General features: G+C 47.9%; 1 protein-coding gene across 7 annotated transcripts in view; it reads right to left on the minus strand.

Moving 5' to 3' along the window:
- The window catches only part of Otof (otoferlin), an 89,117-nt gene that overhangs the window by 58,263 nt on the left and 18,204 nt on the right, over window positions 1–12,650 (minus strand). The window lies entirely within an intron of this gene.

Consider the following 12,650-nt stretch of genomic DNA (forward strand, 5'->3'; position numbering starts at 1 on the left):
ACCCTCTCCAAGGGCTGCCTGCAGGAGACGAGGGGCTCAGCTCAGAGGAAGTGGCAGAAGCCGGGGTGGGTGGAGCCAGGTCTCCTAGGTTGGGCTCCATGCCAGGCAGGCAGCTGAGGTGTCCCACTGGACCCACCACCCAGTGCCCACACAGGAACCAGCGTTCTCAGGTCTGCCATGCTGGTGTCTCCCAGAGCTTGTCAGAGAAGCCAGCACACCACAAGGAGGGGCCAAGTCTGCGGCAGAAACCCAGAATGGGACCACACTCCGGAATCCCAGTGGAGTCAGGAGAGGACAGGAGGCCCCAGCAAAGTCCTGCCACTGCGTGTCTAGGGCCACAGGCACGAGAGGAGGCAAGGCCAGGGGTGGCAGGTGCTGACTGCAGCACATGTCCTTCTGCTGAGCTGGACTTTGGATAGCCAAACTGACCCGAGGGCCCAGGAGCATCAGAAGGATTTTGACAGTGACAGAGCAGGTGGAACACAGTGACTTTTTATTTTTAGGTTTCCTTTTTACATCCCACCCAATTCAAACTGTTCCATAGGCCAGTGCTAAAGAATAGTAGTGATAATAATGATAGGTGCCATTTATAGGGCACTGTTCATTCTGCAGGGGCCTGTAGTCTTCATGTGCATTCATTTATTAAGTCTACAGTAGCCTCAGCATCCGGTAATGCCTTCTCCTCCTCACAGACAGGAACTGGGGCTTAGAGAGGTGGTGAAACAGAGAGCTCTGCTTCCATTCTCCAAGCCCGGTTTCCTTCTCCCAGACTGGGGACTTGGAGGGCCAGCTTGGAAGGTCATTTCCCAGGGTCACCTTCCGTCCTGTCACCTCCCTTCAGGGCCAGGCAGGTCTCCTGATGTGGGCGTGAGGTGGAGGGTGACTCCTGGGAGGGAGGGTCCACGGTGAGGTGGGGAGAGGGGCTGTGTGGGGAAGGTTGGATGAGGGGGGCTGGGGGAAGGCACCGCTGGCCCACAGGCCTCATTACGCAGCTTCAGCTCCTGCTGTCTGATTCCTTGAGCAGCTCGGCAGAGCGTGCAGTTTCCTTAATGAAATTACTGGTATGGGGCTGCAGGGAAATAAGGCAGCTCTAGAGGGCCCAACTCATTAGTTGTGGGCTGAGGGGAGAGTACTGGAGGGTTCTTGGGGACTAGGTTTCCTTGGGGGTAAGGGAGTAGGAGTGCCAGGTCCTGAGGGGCTGAGGGTGGGTTCTGGCACTGGAAGGAGGGGAGGAATGGGAGGAACAGATAACGGTGAAGATGGCACATTGGAGGGAAGGGGCACTGCACGGTGGCTTAATTAAGTGGATGCAAGGGTGACAGCAAAGTCATTTCAAGGTAAAGCGACTGGCAGAGGCAAGAGATCTTCAGAGGGAAGCTGCTGGGGCCACTGCTTGCCATTGCTGGGGTGCGGTTCAGTGAATGACAACAGCTGCTGGGGCAGAGGCCCAGGCCACCGGCCAGCGTGCCAGTGGGAATACAGAGTCAGAGGGCTGCCAGGGAGGAGGACAGCCCCCAGGACTCAGTTTACATACTGGTTTCTGAAGCCGTTTGGGGATTATGAGCCAGAGGGAGCATTTCCAGGAGGGGACACGCTTATCCCTGGAGAGCTGGAGCCCCAAGTCCTTCTCAGAGGCTTCCAGGATAGGAGGAAAGACGGCATCCTCAAGGAGTCACAGAAGCTTTCTCCACTCTGACTTCTTCCCTTCCCCCTAACATATTTTTCCCTTTCCTCATTTCTCTGCCATCTCAGTTTTTCCAACAGTATAATTTCCCCTCCTTTCTGTTTTCATTCTCTCCTGTATTGTTCCTCTGCTTTTTGTTCTCACTATGTCCATTTTATCTTTTATCTTTCTCTTTCTCTGCTTGTCTGTGTCTGTCTCTGACTCTCTCTGATTCTCTCTTGCTCACTCGCTCTCTGTCTCTCTCCACTCCTGGATGCAGGTGAGAAAAGTTTCCACTTGAAAAATCCCAGGCCTTAGCATTGATGACATGGTACTGTCTGCCTCTGCCATGTCCTGATGCAGCATGAGACCTTTACCAGATGCCTCACAGATGTCACGCTGTGCTCTTGGACTTCCCATCCTCCAGAACTGCGGGCCGAATAAACTTCCATTCTTTAGAGATCACGTGGTCTCAGGCGATGCCTTATAGCAACAGAAAATGGACTAAAACAAGAATCCCCAAACAGAGATGTTGAGAGAACAAAATGATACCACATAGGTGACAGAATTTTGCAAGCAACACAGCACTGCAGAAATGGGAGGCATTACTGTTGGTTGCTCTCTTTCCTGAGGGGGCTCTGAACAGGTAGGTTGCAGCTGTCAATCTCCCTGAGTCTCCCTTCCCTCACTTGCTGATACCTCATCACCTTGGCTTGTCGACTCCCCCATTTCTCTTCTGGCTCACTTCTCATTGTCTCATTTTGTGCTGTCACTTCTTTCCCCCAGTTGGGGTGATATTTACCCACACATACAGAAAACACAGCAAGACAAGATGGGGAGGTTGAGGGTTCAGGGACTTCAGGAGTTCTGGCTCACCACACCCCTTCTCCAACAACGCTGTTTCACTCCTGAACTGTTTGGCTAAAGGGGAAGTACCTCCGAAGGAGGGTTTATGTCTGAATGACCCTCCTCGGAGCACCACTCACTGCAACATGGCACAGATTGTCCCCTTACAAGTGGGTGCCCAAGGCTGGTTGGTGGTGGTTGGTGGCAGAAGCAGGATTCACATCCAAGACTCTAGACTTCAGCTGGAGACTTGGCTCTCTTCTGAAGCCTGGAGGATGGACTGGGCAGACTAGAGGGGCCTACAGCTCTGAGCTTCTATATCATCAACAACAAACACAACATTCACTTCCTGAGAGCTGACCATGTGACAGGCACTGGCTATGCCCTTTATATACATTATATAATTCCCATTTTACAGAAGGAAACTGAGGCTCAGAGAGGATCTATTCAAAGTGGCAACATGGTTTAGCAGTTAAGATAAGAGCCGGATTGTCCTGGGCCCTGGGCCCAGGGTAAACCTGAAGTCATGGCTACACTATTACCTAAGGTGTCTTCCTACCTCCACGGTGGTGCAGCCTTCCCACAAGGCATCTCAACCAACCCCCGACTCCCTTTTGCCTCATGACCTTACCTATTCTCCCACCACAAGGTGGAGTTAATGTCCTCTCTCCTCAGTTCTACGCTGGCTGGATGGGTGGTTTCACCAATAGAATGTGGTGGATGTGACACTGTGTGGCACCTAGACCTAGAGGCCAGTATCTCTTCCCGTCCTAGAAGTCAGTGGCACCTGAAGAAGTCCAGGTACCCTGCTGAGGAGAGCCACATAGAGAGAGGCCCCAGAGGACTGGTGACTATGACGAGGTGACCCAACCTGAGCCAGACAACAGCCAACAACACCTAAATGCCACCTGGATTCACATGACACTGTGGAATAGCCCTCCCAGCAAGCCAGACTTATACACAGTACACAGTGTTGATTGTGTCAGTCACTGAGTTTAGGGGTAGCTTGTTACACAGCACTAGCTAACACTGACACTCCTCCATGTCTTCTGTGGCTTTCTCTACATGTCAGGCTTGGGTCAAGGGCCTTGTCATCACAGGCAGAACTGAGTTTCACACACCTCTAGCTTGCTTCACTGATTCCCACTGGCTTTGAAATTCGAATCGCAAGCTTGACTATGGCTCTCTTATTAGTCAGAGCAGAAGCAGAGGTGAGGCCCAGGCTTCTGTCTGCTTCATAGGGGTTTTCCTGCACCCATCACAGGGCTTAACATATAGTAGCCGCCCAATAAACTGGTCTCAAACGATGGAGCCACTTGTGGGGCTGCTGCTGACTATTAAAGTGCACTTGCACAGGCTGGCGGAGGGTGATGCCAGCAATGCACATTTTGGGGGGCATTTCTTGTGGGTGGCTGAGCATTAGGCACAAAGCTGGTACACGGAAAGTGTTCCATCAACAGAGTGGTTTATCATAGTGATTGTTGAGCCAGGGAAAGGCCTGGCTTCTTGTAGCTGGACACTGCAGGGTGGCACAAGGTTTCTGGGGACAGAGAATTCTTCTCCAACCTGAGTAGCACCAGTAAGATTCTCTTCCTGTGGCAACAATGGCTGAGGATGGTGTCTCCCGTTTTGGGTGTTCCCTAAAAACTCACAGCCTGGAGACTGGGGCAAGGAGATGCAGCACGCCAGCTAGGATCCCACTCTCCCTCAGCCCCCAGTCCCCAAGGGCGCCTGCACACCAGGCCCTGTGCATGGTGTCGTGTAGGGCGCAGGGATGCAGGGGTGTCTTTCTGTGCTGGAGATGCTGCTGGATGCTCCTGGAGACAGACACTGACTTGTAAATAGGACCATTGGTAGGAGCAGGGAAGTGGGTATTTCAGATAGGAGGGAAAGAAGATCTATGCTGGGAGGGCTCTCCGAAGACCTTCGAGTATCCAGTAGTGACCCAGTTTGCCAGCTCCAGGCTTAGCCTGACCTGGCTGGTGCTGGCCAGGTTGTAGTGTTCCACATGCTATCAGCCCTGGGGATCTAGGACTCCACAGACAGGTTTCCCTGCCGCGTGTTGGCGAGTGACCTGGATTATGCCCAGCTTGGCCACTGACTAGGCCTGCAGCCAGCCTCAGTCAGCAAGACAACATCCTTAAGGGATGGTCCTTTATATTTTTAGAGGGGTTAAATTATGCCACAAAGATTTGGGGTGCAATGGCAAAGGGGCAATCTTGGGCGCATGTAGACCTGGGTTCAAGTTCCAGTCTGCTTATGCTCTAGCTGGTGGTCTTTGGTAGCTCACTTCACCCCTCTAGACTTGCTTCTGTCTCTGTGAAGTAAGGAGGTTAAATTAGGTAATTCTAAGGTCCCTGTAAGTGATTGTGTCTGTGCCTTGCCTACTTTTTATCGCACCAAGCCAGAGTGAGGGGCTTTTACATATCACCTGCTGAGCCCTCCAGACCCGTCATAGGCCCGCAGTGACACGTCCCAATCTGGTGGATGCACATTTTTCCTTCTTGCTTTCACTGGCCAATATTCTCCCAGCACTGCCGGGTGCCAGGCCAGTGATGAAGACAGGCACGTTCCTTCTCCCAGAGAGCTCAGAGCCCATGACCTCAGGGACAAGCAGAAGTGGGTAGATGGGGCCAGGCCCCCGCAGCTCTGCCGCCCCCTGGCTGAAGACCTCTCCCACCCCTTGGCTTGGAAGACCTGTGTTCCACCTTTTCCTATACTGGGCCATCTCCTCACTAGGATGAGCCTCTTGAAGGCAGGACTGAGTCCTGTCCACTTTGCAAATGTCCCAGGCTCTAGAATCAGAGAGATTTGTGTTCAAATCCTGGCGTGGCTCCTTGTGACCTGGGATGAGGCCACCCAGCAAGTTATAGTGAACATAACGCTAGGGCAAAGCTCTCAGCACTTCTTGCCATATACCAAGTGCTTAGTAAACAGCAGAATTCTTATTATTGCCAACAAGAATACCAATCTAATTTAGGCCTCTGCTGTGTGGTCAGGTCTGGACTAGACTGGCTTGAGGGGCACTCAGTGTGGTTACCCTGCTGTGTCAGGCCACAGGCTGGGCCTCTCTCTCTCTTTCATTCCCTCTCTCTCCTCTCCAGAGTTGTAGGTTAAATGAGGATCTCAGGTTCCAGGCTTTGGGAAATGGGACACCACCCAGGCTCCGTTTCCACCATTGTTGTGGGAGCATTGTTTTTCTTCCCGGCCACCTCGGGCCCACTCAGGTTGCTCAGCCTGCCCAGCAGACCTTGCACCCTTGTCTGAATAGAGAAGGGGCCCTTTCCACAATACAGCAGGGAGGGACATTTGTTTTCTTGCCTCTCATTTCATTTTCTAAGCCTTGTGATAGTCCCGTGAGACAGCTAGAGCAAGGCCTAAATGTGCATTTTACCAGGTCCCATGAGGCCAGGCCCACAGGCTTCTGGTCTTTCTAAGCTGGTTCCTGAAGGCCCTGGCTCAGTCAGGGAGAGAGAAGAGATGCTGGGAGCCCAGAGGCTTCCATGTCCAGAGAAACTGCAAAGGCTTCTTTCCCAGGCTTTTTCTAGACTCCTGAAAGGCTTGTCCTGTCAGGGGAGTGTAGGATGTGTCCTTCTCTAAAGCGGTGGTGCTGTTCTGGCTCCCTTTGGGGATGGTCAAGTAGGATAGAAGAAATAAAGATCAGCAAAAAGGAGACAAGAAAACTATAGTGCCAAGCTTGGCACCTCTGCCTTCATTCTGTATGTCTCCCTTATTACCTTAAAACTCTGGCTCGGATCCCTGACTGTACGACAAGCTGTATTAGCCCTATATTTATCTAGTCTATCTCATCTGCTTCAAGATGGAGGACATCAAGATAAGAGTAATTTTCAAGATTTCCAGGAATATCAAACGGCCAGCTTTTATAACAACCAGTTCTAGACTCCCTGGAGAAACACCTGGAAACCTATAGTCACCTTGGATTTCTGGAAGAGCAGAGCCTCGTGCACCAACCCAGAATGAGGTCCCCTCCCCTGTGGGAGCAATGACTCCATGACTGTAACCCAGGTTTTCTCAACCCTATGTTCTACCCTAAGCAAAAGCAGTCATCTCACAGGAACCAAATTGTCCCCAAAGCCATAAGGATGCTTCTAGAGCTATGAAACCAGAAGTGAGTTGATAATAATCAGCTGGCTCTTGGCCCACTTTAGTTAATCCATAAAAGCTGGCCTCATTCTTTTTCAAGCAGGCCAGCCTGAAGCTCTTCATCAGAATGGTCCCCTCCCAGCTGCTCAAGCTGAAGTCCCTCCCCTGCTCTCTTCTACTTTCTAAGTTTGCCTAATAAATCTATACATCTCATTGATGTGTCCTGAAATTTTTTTCTATGATATGAGTGTCATGAACCCATCAGCCTACTCCACGGGGCAAGTTAAGTTCCTCTTTTCTCTCTTGGGGAACTTCCTTGGACCCCTCTGGTGTCCCTGGGAGGAAGAAATGGAGGCAGGTCATGTGGGGGCCCCAGCCAGGCTTTCCTGGGGAAGCTTTCTATTGCTACATCCAAACAGGGCTTTGATCCTGAACTTAGCATCCTGGCTTGGCCACTTCTCCATCACCTTTGAAGGACACTGACTCTGGGCCTGTGTCGCTGTCTGTGGATTATTATGGAGATTGGATGGGAGGAGAGGAGTAGGCGGGAAGCAGTGAGGTGTGGCAGGAGGTCTCACAGTCTTCCCGCAGGGCTCCCATGTGGGAAGGATGGAAGCTTGCAGTTGCAAGTCCTTCAGTAACCCTGCCCCAGCCTACCAGCTGCCAATATGTCCCCACTGAGACAACTAGAAACTTGCTGTGCCCCTGGTGGGCAGGAGCACTGTCCCAGGGAGCACCGCTTCTCCCCACCTGCTGGTGACTCTTGGATCTGGTCAGTGCATCTGTCACAACTCCCCGGCTTCCGCCCCCGTTGGTGGTCTCTGCACACTGCCCAGATGCAGCCTCATTCCTAAGTTCCAGGCTGGATCCTTCTCTCTCTGTGTCTCTCTGTCTCTCTTTGCATCTCTGTGTCTGTCTCTCTGCCTCTCTGTCCCTGTCTGTCTCTTTCTCTCTCTCTCTCTCTTTCTCAATGTGGTCCCTGCAGAGCCTCAGGGGCAGCAGAGACAGTCTCCATCTGACCCTTGTTGGGCCGCTCTGGCAAGATGAGGGACACGGTGATTAACTTAGAATGTCATGTATATCTTGTGGCTCAGGTGTCCTGGGGGCAGTACATGGAAAGGGGCGGCAGTGCCCTTGGAAGGGGCATCAGGTTGCTCACCAGCTAGGGCCTGGGCTGACATGTCCCCTGGGAGCATCAGAAGCGGGGAGTTGGATGTTATGCCTGGCCTAGGATGGGGCAGAGGAAGTGCAGGAGGCTGCTGCCATCTTTCCCAACTGTCTGCACCTCTCTCGGGAACCCTGACTAAGGAAAGGGGTGAGCAGGCAGGTTGTGCGAGGAGACAAACTTGAGGCCTTGGTGTACAGTGGGTCCTTGTCACGGTCAGCCCTCACACTGGTCATCACTGTACAGACTTCCCTCCATCGTCAGTGCCATTTGACAAGTGCGGTAACCAAGGCTAAAAGCCACCCAGCCTGAGGGAGAAAAACAGATTCCCTCTACCCCACTAAGCTCTGGTGATTCACTGTAAATGAGAAATCTGGTGGCCGTGAGAGTAAAGAGGCACAGTAGCGGGTGGGCAGTGGCAACCGTGTGCCATGCTGAGCTGGGGCGGGGCTTGGCCTTAGGGCTGTGAGGCTGCTCCTGAGCCCCTGTGAGAAGGTCGAGGGCCTGTTTGTACTGCCTGTGGCTCGGCCCAGGGGGAAGGGAGACAGTTTGTTGGGGGCGGTGTGTGCCAGGAAGTCCTCTCCAGCCCAGACAGGGCCAAGATGTGAGAGGCAAGGCCCAGGAAAAAGGGGTAAGAGATTCTGGGGGTCACGCAGAACTTCGGGTTTACATCGAGATGGTGACTGCTTGTTCTTGACCCAAAGCCAATAGTGGAGAAACCACAGCAGCAAGAGGGAGGTATGGATTCCAAAAGTAAAAAACAAACTGACCAAGAATACAGGAAACACCACGCTGTTTGAGCTGGTGTCTGTGGGAGGCCGGAGGCTGCCCAGCCTGGGCCAGAAGTGAGGCGAAGGGCCGGGTGTGAACAGGCTGGAGGAAATTTCCAAAAGTTCCACTCCTACCATTTTCTGGTCTTCCTTTGGGGCACTTCCACCTTCCCTTTCCCTGATAAAATTGTGACAACAGCCTTGCTGGGTTGAGGACTGATAAAAATAGTTGTTGATAGACTAGTGGCTCACATCTGCTGTCAGAGCAGCTTTTTAAAAATCTAGACCAGTGGTGGCATATCTGTGGCACATGTGCCACAGCAGACTGTTTGTATCATTAAAAGCTCTAAAAGATTTGCCACCAGTGATCTAGACTATCTCCCATCCGCCATGTTTCCTGTGAAGTTTCAGGAGGGAAGCCACATGTTTCCATGGTGACTGGGACTCATACTTGAAGCTCATATCTGCCCTTCTCTTCTACTGAAGGGCTCACAGACTGGCCCTCGGTAAGTGCCCAAAAGTCACCAGGCCATGGCTGACACGGGGAACCTGAATAGAACCAAGTAAAGAGACCCCTGGAGAGCACATTTCCTACACAAGAAAGATAGCACATGGAGCCTACCAGCTGCAGCGGGGGTTGTAAGCCAAATGGAAATGTGCTAGCAACATGAAATGAGAGTAAACAACCATAAAAAACACAAACGAATAAACTGGAAGATCAACTTGAAACACTACCTCAGAAGACAGCAGCAAATGTTTCAGAGAAAAACAACATAAAACTCAGAGATGTGGCAGCTGGATGATAGCAGAAGTGTTGATGTCTGGTAATACAAAGTGCAGAATAGAGAGTGCTGTTTAAAAAGCAGTAGAAGGAATATTTGGAAAAAATAGTGAAGGTAAAATTTTTGACAGTAAAAGAAAGATAAAAGGCCACAGACTTGAAAGAGCTTACAAATTTGTGTAAAACAGGAATAATAAGGAAAACCCATGAGTTATATATGAATGTTCTCTATATATAATTTTTTTCCAGAGAGGGAAGCTGGCCTGCAAAGTTACAAGAATCAGACTGGCCATCAAGTTTCTCTACCACAGCAAGGAATGATATTTTTTTAAATGTGAAGAGAAGAATTTTCAACCAGAATTGTATATCTAGTGAAACTCTCATTCAAGGTTGAAGAAAAAAAAAAAATTCTCAGATTTTAGAGCTTTAGAATGGGTGCTCCAGAAAGAACCCAGATTATAAATGTGTTTGGAGGAAATTCTCAAATAAGAAGAGAAGCAAATCCAGGGAAGCTTCAAGGGATTTGAGACGTGAAGGTGGTCAGAGATCTTGGTAAAGACTCTTGTTGAGAAGAAGAAAGAGAAAAAGAGAAAGAGCATCCATAAGCAGAATGAACCCAAATTTTAATCCACACAGTGTCTGCCTAAGGAGGTGGGCATGGAGGAAATAAAGAGGCATGAGAGAATATTAAAGCACCTACTTAGCAGGAAATGATAATAAACCATTTCTGTGAGTGATCTGCATAAACCAGATGTGGTGGTGCACACCTGTAATCTCAGCACTTGGGGGGATGAGGCACAAAGATCACCACAAGGTCAAGAGCAGCCTGGGCTACATAGTAATTTTAAGGTCAGCCTGAACTGCACAGAGAGACCCTGTCTCAAAAAAACAAAATAAAACAAAACAAAACAAAGAGATGAGTGATTTAGTAAGGATAGTTACTTTGAAACCAAAATGAAATGTACAACTTTCAACTAACAGAAGGAAACTAGCCAGTGGTAAGCTGAAAAGGAATGAATAAAAAATATAATATGTGGAAAATATAGAATGAAGTGGTGATAGAAATAAACATAATAGTAACAACAACTATATTAAATGGAAATGAGTAAAATTCATCAAAGAAAAGACAGAAAGTCTAATAATATATATACTAAGAACATATACTAAAATTTAAAAATACGGAACTACTGAAATAAAAGGATTGAAAAAATATATCCTAAAAAAGTATTGAAAAAGACATGGCAGTCAAATAAATCAAAGTAAGCTGAGATAACAAACTTAATGTCTCACAAAATAGAAATTAATGCAAAAAATCATCAAGCAAAATGGAGAAACGATATATGCCAGTAAGAAGACAAATAGACAGGAAGACAGAGCCACTATGAACATATAGGCAACTTGTAACATAGGTGCAAAGTTCATCAGGCCACAATGGACAGAGGGCAGGAAGAATCAGTAATTGTACTTACAGATTTTATTGCCACTATTTCTGAAAGTGATAGGTCCAAGAGAAAAAAAGGTAGAGAAATTACAGAATTGAATGCTGTGAGTAATAAAATTGAATTGCATAAGCTCACGCTTATCTTGAGAAGTTTATAGGACTCCACATTGAACATCATCCTTTCAAGCCCAGGAAGTATTTATGACCATGAAGCCGGCCATAGGACAAGCACAGAATCTTCAAAATATTCCAGAGGATCCATACCATGCAGATGAGGTTGTTTGATTGTAGTGCAACAAAACTCAAAATGAAGAAAAAGAGCTTAAAAAGTCATGTGTTTGCAAACTAAATTACATATTTTGGTATAACTCTTGGGCTAAAAAATGTCTACTAATGTATTACATAATCTATTACATAATCTAATAATGTATTAAAAACTAATAAATTGTGAAATGTACTTAAGATCTGAGCATGGTGGCACACATTTGTAATCCCAGCAATTTTGTTTGTTTGTTTGTTTTTCGGTACCGGGAATTGAACTCACGACGTCGCGCTTGCCAGGCAGGCGCTGTGCCGCTGAACTAAATCCCCAGCCCCAATCCCAGCACTCTTAAGAGACCGAGACAGAAGGATCACAAGTTTGAGCCCAGACTGGGCAATTTAGCAAGGTCTTGTCTCAAAAGAAAAGAGAGCTCAGTATGAAGACCTTAGGTTCAATCCCCAGTATTGGAAAAAGAAAGAAAGAAAGAAAGAAAGAAAGAAAGAAAGAAAGAAAGAAAGAAAGAAAGAAAGAAAGAAAGAAAAGCAAGGAGTAAAATAGTAATTGTCTCAATCAAAGCAGAAAAACCCTTTGATAAGTTCAACGGTTTGTTGCCAGACTTGGAGTGCTGGGATTACACCTGTGAACCACCACATCCAGCTTGAAAACTCTTAATAAATGAGTAGGATAAAGACAGTAAAATCCTGTAACAATTGTATGTGATGATTAAGCTTTAGATGTACTTTTTCCCTTCAATTTTGGGAACACAGAAAGGATAGCCGCCACCATTAATATTGTTTGACATAGAACTAGATAGAAATTATTGCTAAGGCGCTGTGGAAAGATAAAGAAGCCAGGGGGAGGGCTGAGGCAGGAGGATCGCAAGCTCATGAGTCTGAGCTCAGTCTGGGCAATTTAGTGACTTAGTAAGGCCCTATCTCAGAATAAAATATTTGTCAAAAGGGCTGGAGATATAGCTCAGTGCAAGGGCCCTAGGTTCAGTCCCTAGTAACATACATAAACATGCAAAAGCAAGTGTGGAGGGAAAGATGGGAGAGGTGAAAAAAGAACAGCTTTCTGTAGATAACATGCTCATATAAATAAGAAAAAACAGAATCAATAAACAAACCATTAAAACCAAGAAGAGCTCATTAAAATTGCTGGAAAAAAGAGGAACTTACAAAAAATTGAAATAATCTCTCCATGCCAGCAATAGTCAATTTAGAAATAATAAAAATTAAAACATCATTCCTGATATTATCAAAGCCCATAAAATATCTGGGGACCACTGCAGAATATATATGAATTCTATGTAGAAAACTTTTAAAAGCCAGGAAATCCTGGTAGATCGGTTGAATAGATGATTTACTATTATAAAAACCTGGCAGCACCCTAAGTTAATTTTTGAAGTCAGTGCAATCCATATCAAAATTCCAGGTGGTTTTTGGAAGAAATGGGTAAACTTCCTATAACATTTGTTGGGAAGAATAAAGGTCTACATATAGGTTAACTTTAAGAAAGAAGAGTAAGAGGGGCTGGGGATTTAGCTCAGCGGCAAAAGCGCCTGCCTGGCAAGCGCAAGGTCGTGAGTTCGGTTCCCGGTACCAGAGAAAAAAAAAAA

This window comes from Chinchilla lanigera, unplaced genomic scaffold (assembly GCF_000276665.1).
Source record: "Chinchilla lanigera isolate Chin_1 unplaced genomic scaffold, ChiLan1.0 scaffold00068, whole genome shotgun sequence".
NCBI lineage: Eukaryota > Metazoa > Chordata > Mammalia > Rodentia > Chinchillidae > Chinchilla > Chinchilla lanigera.